The sequence below is a fragment of the Chamaea fasciata genome, unplaced genomic scaffold (genome assembly GCF_029207755.1).
Source record: "Chamaea fasciata isolate MVZ Bird 193981 ecotype frontalis unplaced genomic scaffold, bChaFas1.0.hap1 SCAF_14, whole genome shotgun sequence".
Taxonomy (NCBI): domain Eukaryota; kingdom Metazoa; phylum Chordata; class Aves; order Passeriformes; family Sylviidae; genus Chamaea; species Chamaea fasciata.
In genome coordinates, this window is record NW_027094099.1 from 19,741,747 (window position 1) to 19,751,642 (window position 9,896).

Consider the following 9,896-nt stretch of genomic DNA (forward strand, 5'->3'; position numbering starts at 1 on the left):
AGCGGCCCCCGCTGCCCCCGGGGAGCTGCCGGGCGCTCATCCCGCGGCCCGGCCCCGCTGAGCCCCCGGCCGTGCCCGGCGAGCGCCGCGTCCCGCACCCGCCGCGCCGAACCGCGCACGGGCGGGGCGAGTGACGGCGGCGGCACCGGGGACCGTCAGCGCCGAGCGGAGCCGCGCCGAGCCGCGCCGAGCCGAGCGGAGCCGCGGCCCTCCTGCGCTGCCGCTCTCCCGTGCCTCCTTCCCTGCCTCCTTCCTTCCCTGCCTCCTTCCTTCCCTGCCGCCGGCTGCGGGGGTGGTCGCGCCGCGCTGCGCTCGCCGGGGCCGCCCCCGGGCCGCGGGATGCCGGGGCCGCCGCCAGCACCGTCACCGGCAGCAGCGCCGGGGAAGCCCGCAGCCAGAGAGACCCCCAGAACCAGGGGGAAGCCCGCATCCAGAGAGACCCCCAGAGCGACAGGGAACCCCGCGCGTGTGGGACCCGCGGGCCGGCACAGAACTCTCCCCACAGCTGGAGCCCCGGGCCAGAGCTGGGGACACCTGCAGGCACACAGAGCCCCAAGGGAAAGAGGGACCCCGGGCAGATGGGACCCCGGAGCCCCAGGCCAGGAGGGACCCAGATGGGGAAGTGGATCCCAGGCCAAAAGGGACCCTTAGGCAGGGGAGGACCTTGAGGCAAGTGGCACCACCAGGCAGAGCAGAGGGACCAGTTTCTCCATTTATTTCTTTTTCTCGCTCTTGATCCCTCTTCTCCATCCTGACCTTGTGTGCTCTGCCGAGCAGGGCAAAACTGGGAAAACGGGGCACTGGGAAAACTGGGCACTGGCTGCAGCTGGAGCCTGTGCAGGGCAGGGAGGGCCCTGGGGTCCCCTGTACCCCAGGGGTTCCTCCAGCCAGGACTGCTGGGACAGCCAGATGCCACAGCGACGGGCACCGTGTGACACATACAATGTGTCAGTCACATCAGCCCCGCAGCAGAGCCAGCCCTGACCTGGGCCCCAGGTGTGACAGACCCCCGACAGACAGGGAGGACAGCAGGACAACCCTGGTCACTGGCCTTATTTCTGCTGAAAACGCTGGCAGAGCTCCAAGGAACCCAGTGAGGTCACAGGTTGCCATGGGAACGGGAGGGAACAGGCTGGAATTGGGAAGGGTGCTGGCACTGCCAGGATGGAGCTGCTTGGCCTGGGCACTGCTGGCACACATGCCCATCCCTCAGGGGACACGGCCCGAGGCCTGCTGTCACCGGGTCAGTGCCAGAGAGGGGCTGAGTGGGAATGGGGACACCCACTGCCCCTGCTCCCTTCTCCTCCCACTTGTGTCCCTGGCTGAGTGTGCCCCTGTGCCCAGCTGCTGGCAGGTTTGTAGCTCCAGGGCTTTCCCAGCAGCACGGACAGCTCCCCTCCATGGCCAGGGCTCTCTCCTTTTCCGTTTCTCCAGCCTCATCAGCGAGGTGCTACATCCCATTTCATGGCTGCAGCCTCGCCTGGGTGAGATGGGTCCCAGCATGAAGCAGAAGGTGCTTCCTGTGCCAAGGCTGTCACATATGGAGCAGTGCAGTGGCACAGAAAGAGACCCTTTGTGGCAGCCTGCGAAACCCTGGATGAAATAGTGGGAAGGGAAGGGGGCATTGCCAATAATTCCTGTACTGGACGGGAGCTGCCTGACACCCAGAGCTGCCAAGCCCAAGACCAGACCCGGGGATGTGCCTGGGGTGTGCTGGGGCGTACCTGGGGATGGAGTGTGCCCAGGGACAGGCCCGGTGTGCCCACTGCTCACAGGGTGAGGGTGCCACTGCCCCAAGGGCAGCAGCACTCCCTGGGGACAGGCAGCGTCGGACTGTGCTGGGGTTGGTACCAGGCACAGCCCCTGCACTTCCCAACAGTGTTGGCTCAGTTCAGGCTCCCTTTGGAAGACACAGAGGGTGATGGGAACATCACCGAGAGCTTCCAGGGCTCAGGCCTTGGAAAGTTTGATTCCTGGAACAAAGGGAGGTTTGTTTCCTGCGGGTGACACGGCAGCGATCAGTGGGGAGGTGTTTGCAGTGTCACCCTCCTGGCCCAGCAGGGGAGGGAAGTGCTCCTCAGCCCTCTGAGAGCCAGCAGTCAGCCTCGGTGTGCAGGCTGTGGGGCAGGGAGTTTGCCCAGAGCGAAGATTGCCAGCGCTTCCAAGTGCTTTAATTGCTGTGGTTTCTTTGCTCCTCATTGAGGTGCTAAACAAACATGGAAGTGGTTCCTGTGGGATGCACAGGCGGAGGGAGCAGGAGCTGCAGCAGCAGCCAGGGGCACAGGGCTGCTAGCAGGGGAGAACAAGGGGCTGGGACGCTGCTCTGGACAGCGGAGGCTGTGGGGGAGCCCTGGGAGGGGACAGTCACCATCAGACACCTCTGAACACTCAGTGCTGGGCTGTAGGGGCCCAGGGCACAGCTGAAGCAGGAGGGAGGAGCAGGGAGGTGACACCCAGGAGCTGTTTGGGTCCCCTGCCCTGATCCACGGGTGAGGCACGGGATGAGTCTCTCGGTGCTCCCACCCAGAGCACTCTGTCACTTTGGGGCTAAAACACGATCTGGTGGCGCAGCCAGGGCAGGCGGGACACCCACTGAGGCCGGTGGCTGCATCCTCTCCATGCCGGGCTGGACAAGTGCCACCAGCGCCACCACCAGCACGGGTGTCACTTCCCATCCCTCGGGTCCCACTGGAGCCGAGCGGGCTCGGCGCCGCTCGGATGCAGTGCTGGGGGGCACAGGATGTTAAACCCAGGGCTCCTCCCCAGCACAAGGAGCCTGCGAGTTCATTAGGGCAATTTGTCACTTAGCACCAAAGCCGCTGGCTGTGCCCAGGCCCCGCGGCCGCGGGCAGCCCTGCTGCAGAAATCACCTCACTGCTGACATTTTTTAATGTCACAGCTCCGCGACTGTGATCATGCGATGCAAAATTGTTTCAGCAGCCCTTTGAACCGCTAAGCTGTTCCCTGGGAATCTCAGCACCAGGGATGACAGCCTGGTAATTTATGCCAGCAGCTCTCACTCGCTCCCGAGCCCATGGAGAGGGCTCCGACACCACTCTGAGCTCCTGGCTGGGGTGCCAGCTTCCTCTCCTGAGAGATGGAGGGGAACAATTGCCTCCCCACACTGCATCAAGCCAGGGCTTGCTGGGCCCTGTCACCCTGGCACGGGCGTGGGACAGCGAGAGGCACAGCAGCACTGACGGTGTCACCCCTTCCCATGGCACTGAGTGACCCTGCCTGCCTCACGCAGACCGTCTCCACACAGCCTGGCCGTGATGGGCAGCTTCCCTTCCCACGGGACAGCCTGTCCCCTGGGGTCACCAGTGCTGGGGGTCTCTGACAGGCCTGTGCATCCCTGGTGGCCGCAGCTGTCCCTGCACCACCCTGCTCCACTGGGACAGTGACACAGCAACAGCACCTGGCACCTGGGCACGGAGGGCAATCACCTCCATCCCGGGACAGGGGCAGGCCGGGGTCAAAGACAACAAGCCCCCCACATGGAGCCCGAGCCCCTGCGGCCCCCCGAGGCCCGGTGTCACCCCCTGCAGTGTCCCCAGGGCTGCAGGAGGACAGCCAGGTGTGCCACGGCCTACTGTGAGTCGTTACCACCTCCATGGAGAGCACACACCAGCGCCTATGTCCTGTCCCCACACAGAGCCACGGCCAGCAGGGACAGGGAGACACTGGGGGCCAGCACCCGGGCTGTCTCCTGTCCCCACACAGAGCCACGGCCAGCAGGGACAGGGGGACACTGGGGGCACGAGGGACCAAGGACAGGGGTGGGAACCCCACCTGTGCCATGTGGCCAGAGCATCCCCACCCTGGCCACCCCAGTACCACAGACACCTTGCCCCCGCAGCAGGGATTTGGCAGCCGGGTATTTTTAGGCACTGCTGTGTTTTCCAAGCCCTCAGAGGGCGTTGAGGCCAAGAGGGTTAACCCTAACCCAAGAGGGTGTTCTGTAACCGTGTGACGCTGCACTCTGTGGGTTGAGGTCCCTGCTGTCACGCGTGGGATTTGCCACCTGACAGGCAGAACAGCACTGAACCCCCAGTGCCGAGGCTTCGGGATTTTAAAGGTATTTCCTGTCCCGACAGGTACAAGGAATCATCAGGTACAACCATCCCCATCCCCCGTGTCTCACCTGGCTCCAAGCTGAGCACACATGTCCAGGTGAGAGGTGCTGGTGGCATGGCAGGATCACCTTGGACAATCCGTCCTGGGGCTGGACACGCTGCGTCCGAGCCCAGGTAATCCCCAGGGCCACCAGGATTAGCCTGGGGGAGCAAGGCCAGAGCTGCTGCCAGCACTCCTGGGAGGGGCCCTGCTGGGTTCCTGCCCACCAAAGTCTGTCGCTAATTAAGGATTTAATATCCAGCTCTCTGGAACCGACTCATTCCTCGCTGACACCAAGAAATCCTTCCTCCCTGTGTCTCTACCAGCCAGTTGGGAAGACGACAAAACCCTGGGGCAGCTGCTGTGAGGTGATGGCTCAGGGAGCTGCAGGGGCCGCAGGGCTTGTGTTGGGGTGAAGCAGGGCCTGGCTGCAGCTGACACCCAGCACAGGGGCTCACAGGGCTCACAGGAGGCCGTGGGCAGCACACGGGGTCACTCACTGAACCAGCCCTGGCCCCGCTGGCTGCAGGGCAGAGGGTCTGCAGTCACCCCCAGAGCTGCTCACAGGGCACTGGGGTTATCCTCCCTAAGGGGACGGTGGGGACCCCCACGGCCACAGCACGGCTGTCCCACACTCCTGGGACACCAGGCCACAGACAGGTCACCCCTGTCAGGGCCAGGACAGGCCCCAGGTCCCTCTGTCCCTGCTGGGAGTTACCTGTGGCCGTGTCAGAAAGGGGCACAAACACGGGCAGGGACTGGTGAGCTCCAGGGCTGCCCCAGACCCACAGCAGAGGGACCCGAGCCCTCCCTGGAGCCCAGCAGGAAGAAAGTGCCGAAGTTTGGCGGCCGAGGCCGGGTTCCATGTTACAGTGGGATTTGCTGTAACAGATTCCCATCAGTCACAAGAGAGTGATGGATTTATTTTTAAACAGATTAAGCATCTGCTGCTGACAGAGCACATCTCTGCACCGGCCGGGCAGCAAGCAGTGCCCGTGGGGAAAAGGCAGTGGGAACACCCCGGGAAGGCAGTGGCCGAGCTTGGCTGGCTCAGAAATATGTTTTAAGATCATTTGAAGCCAGATGTGAGTGTCCTGTTAGGGCTCAGTGACACCAGGGCTCCCGGGGGTCATCCTGGCACAGCCGTGGGTACAGCTGCAGGGCACTGAGGGATGTTTTCCTGCCCATTATTGAAACAAATAAAACAAAACATTTGCTAATTCAGGAAGATTCTTCTGGATAAGGCCAATTAATCAGCTGTGATTCATTCTCCTGCTCTCTCTGGGACAGAGGCAGGTTGGGGATTAGGGAACCGATGGGAACACTGTGGCCGTGGGAATCACTGAAGGCTCAGCTGCCTGGGAGCCACGGGCAGCAGCACTTGGGGCAGCAGAGGATCAGCCACAGCCTCGTTCAGGACCCAAGGATCCCAGAATTAGCCAGGAAACACTTAGAAGAAGGTTTGTTTAGTTCCCATTCCCAGGCCCTCTCCAATGCCTCCCATGCAGCTCGAAGGGACATGGAGTATTTTTCCTATGTTACTGCTGGATCCATCATTCACTAAAAATAAAGCTGACTTTCCTGCAGCGGGTAAAAACCAGTGATAAAAATCCCCATGAATACTTCATCAGGCTGCCTGCTTTTCCATGGATTTTCTGTCACCAGGAGAGCGTTTCCAGCGCCATTGGTGCCTGGAAACCAGGACTGGGGGGAATCCAAATCAATCACGTCTGAAAGAGGGAATTTTCTACTAAAGCCTACTGCTCCCGGTGACATTATCCATGTAGGAGCTCCGACAGGAGCCGGAGGGAGGGTTTTACCCCAGGACAGAGAGCGGGGGGTCAGGGACCAGGGCTGGGGCACCCCAGCACCTTCCCCTCCCCATCTGGAGACACAGGGCGAGGAAAAGCAGCGACGATGGAAATTCGGCAGGAAGGTCCAGCGCCAAGGGCACAGGAGGCTGCCGGAGCTGCAGGGACACCCGAGGCTTCTCGGGCCACTGACAAGGAAGGTTTGGAGACGTGATCCTGCCCAGGGGTCAGCACGTCCCGCCCCTCCTGGAAAGCCGCACCTCGTGGTCCCCGCTCAGGGGAGCCCCTGTCCCCTGTCCTGGGCTTTTCCATCTCACCACATGGCCGGGGACACTCAGCACAGAAGGAAGAGGTTCCCCCTAAAATAAGGCTTGAAGAGCAACATCCTCATTGCCTCGTGTCTGCCTGAGCAGACACTGAATCATCCCGCGAGCTGGGATTTAAAATAGCAGAATCCCTGTTTTTAGCAAGAGTTGCTCAGCCCTAAGAGGAGGAAGAGGCTCTAGGGGATCTGCTCGCTGCCTGTCTGTGCCGGGCACGGCGGAGGGAGGCACCCAAGGTTTTGCCGGAGGGTGCCCGAGGGCTTTGCCGCACTCGGAGCCGCCCGCACCCTCCGGCCCCGCTCCGCTGCCGCGCTCGCTGCGGCCACCAGTGTCACCAGTGCCACCCTCGGCCGCGCCCCCAAGGTGGGACAGCCGTGCGCCGGTGCCGTGCCGAGCGCTGCCGCAGGGACAGGTACGGCTCGTCCTGCCTGACCTAGTTTAGCGCTCGCGGCAGCAAAATGCGGCTCCGGGGGAGCAGAGCTGCTCAAACCCAGCAGAGCCGGCGGCATCCCTCCCTCCCTCCCTGATTCTCTCCCTGGGACCCTGCAGGAGCCCCACTGCATCTCCCAGGCGATGGGCTGCAGGATCCCATGTCCTGGGAGCCCTCCAGCTCTCAGGCATCCCTCCCGAGGCAGAGCACTCAGAGACAGACCCGCTGTGCGTCCACAGGCCACATCCTCCCCCAGCTTGGCCCCCAGGCTGCTCCAAGCCCCATCCAGCTCGGGTTTGAACAGTTCTGGGATGGGGCAGCCGCAGCTCCCCTGAGCACCCTGTGCCAATGTCTCACCAACCTCACAGGGAAGGATTTCTTCCTCACATCTCACCTCGGCTGACCTGCTTGCAGGTCGCTGCCTTCATGATCCTCCAAACCACAACACAGGTTCAGGCAAGCCAGGCTCTTGCACAACCTGGGTCACTCAGCGGTGTTTATGTAACCCAGGAGCCTCAGCAGCAGTGACCTGTTTCCTCTAACTTGCTCATCCAAAAACCCAGGACAGGAGAGCAGTAGGTGCCACCGGGGCACGGGCTCAGGGCGGGTGTTGGCATCACCTGGGAGCACATTCCAGCTGCCCCGGCACATCGGCCGTGCCCAGCACGAGCATCCCCAGCAGCACAGAGCTCACCTGGCCCCGGGCGGGCTGCACTGGAGGTCACCTCCGAGAGGAGGGGACTGGTGCTCCTGATCATCTTCCATGCACAGCTGGAGCTGCAGAGGGAGATTCCCCTGGGAATGCCCAGCTCGTGCCTGTGCAGCAGCATCGCCTGCCCCCAAAATCATCCCAGGACCCACAGACCCCACTGCACACCCTGGGCAGCGTTTGCCCCTTTTATGCCTGAAAAGGACCCAGGAACACCCCCAGCAATGCTGCCTGTGCCGAGGTATTGCCTCTCAAGCACCTGGGGGTCCACTGCTAATGAGGGCTAATGAGGGCTAATGAGCCTTCAGCCCCCACCGTGGCTCCCCAGCTTGGAGCTGTTCTACCCATGGATCCCCCACCCCAGGGCTGGTGCCATCAACCTCACGCAGACCTGCCAGGACCTGCCTCAGTCCCGGGAGGAGAATCCCAGGCAAAGTGGCCGGGGAGCGGAGGCAGCAGCTGGGCAGGACGCTGGAGAGGGTCACAGGCTGCTCGCTGCACCCCTCCTGCTGCACCCTCCTGCTGCATCCCTCCTACACCCCTTCTGCATCCCTCCCTCCTGCTGCATCCCTCCTACATCCCTTCCAGTGCATTCCTCCCCCGCTGCATCCTTCCTGCCTGGCTCCCACTGTCCCGGGCTGAACCCACGAGAGGAGGATTCTGTGCCAGCGGGGAGGGACCCGGGGGACCGAGTGTCCCCGGCTGCTGGCTCTGAGGGGAGGGGGGACAAACCTCCATCCCTTCCAGCAGCAGGCTCTGGGGAGCAGAAGCAGCACAGAGGGGGAGCGTGTACAGGGGAGAGTTTCCTCCTGCCTGTGGCAGCACCTCGGGGATTGTTGTTTGGTTCAGGAATTAATCCTGAAAAGCCAAACATCAAACAATCCGTTACAATCTCACTTTCCCGGTGTTTTTGTGTTCAGAGCAGTGACACAATGACTGCAGCCCTGGTATCCAAGAGCTCCCCAGAGCCTGGCACCACATGGACAAGCCAGATTCCTGCTATTCCAAAGCCAATTTTATCATTACAGCAGGATTTTTTTTTTTTCCCGAGCTGGTGTGTTCATAATGGTGTGAAACCAGAAAAAGCAGGAATTCTTGCACTGAGGAACAGCAGGAAAAATACAGTGCAAAGGCCCCAGGTTTTGCCTGGCAGTGGAATGAGGGAGTTTCAAATGTCAAACCTGCTGAGCTTTGCTGCAGCTGAAGGAGCCCTTCCAAGCCGTCGGAGGTGTCACCGCATTGGATTTGGTCTCTCTGTTCCAACTGACTTCAGTAAATGGCAAAAATACGCCTTTAAACCCCAGCCGTTGGCAGCGTCGGCTGCACAAATAAATACGCTTGTCATCGCTTGATTTTTTTCCCATTTTCCAAGTTAAAAATGTTCTGGATGCCAAATGCCACCCGTTGGATCCATCCCTCGGTGTGCACACCACGAGCAGGAGCACTGGGCCGGGCACAGGGCTGGGGCTGGTGTAAATCTGACCTCGGCATCGCTGCACCTGGGCTAACTAAAACGCAGTTCAGAGAAAAGGGAGATTTTTAAAAATCCCAACAAATTAATCCGCCCAAATTAAATATCCACGGGAAAAGTAAGTCTGGGACCAGGGCAGCTGGAGGGGCGGTCACAGTGCTGGCAGCACGGGGTGGCAGGACCCTGCAGTACCCTGGATGTGCCCGTGACGGACGGAGGCAGCCCCAGCAGCCCCGCACAGGGACAGGGTGGGGGGCTCGGAGGGTGGGACCCCTCCCGTGGGACCCCTCCCGGTGCCCGGGGAAGGGGCAGCCCCGCACGGCACGGGCAGAACACGGGCACATCTGCTGGCACAGCTGGCCCAGGCTCAGCCCATGCAGGAGCAGGGCTCGGGGGGCCGAGTGATGCCTCCCCCCGTCATCGGGAGCGGCAGGCTGGGGCCACCGGCCGTGCCGCAGCCGCCTCGGGAAGGGAGGACACGGCGTCGGTGGGGTTCGGTCCAGGCTGGGCTGCAGAGCACCGAGGCTGATGCACACCCCCGGACACTCCGTGTATGGCTTGTCCCCGTCAGCACCAGGCTGCGTGGATCCGGGTTTGGACCAGGGTTTGGATCCGGGTTTGGACCCGTGTTTGGACCCGGGTTTGGATCCGGGTTTGGACCCGGGTTTGGACCCGGGTTTGGACCCGGGTTGGGATCCGTGTTGCGATCCCGGCACCGCTGCGGATTCAGCAGCAGCTGTCAGGGCTCATCCCGGCTCATCCCGGCGCTTGGCGGCTGGGGGAAGCTCGTTAGCGAGTTGTCAGGGCACGGAGCACCGGCGGATCTGAACAGCAGATCGGGTGTCGGAGCTGTTTGTTTTGGGGATGGATTTGGGAATCAGGTGTCTGTAGCGAGCGGCGTGTGATGCCGGCCGTGAAGTTGAGGCAATTACGGCTCATGATTTGACAAAAGCTCCGGCGCTCGCACTGAATTCCCGCAGCCAGGGCAGGGTCACTGCGGAGCGGCGGATCGCTCCCGGCTCAGGAATCAGCAGGA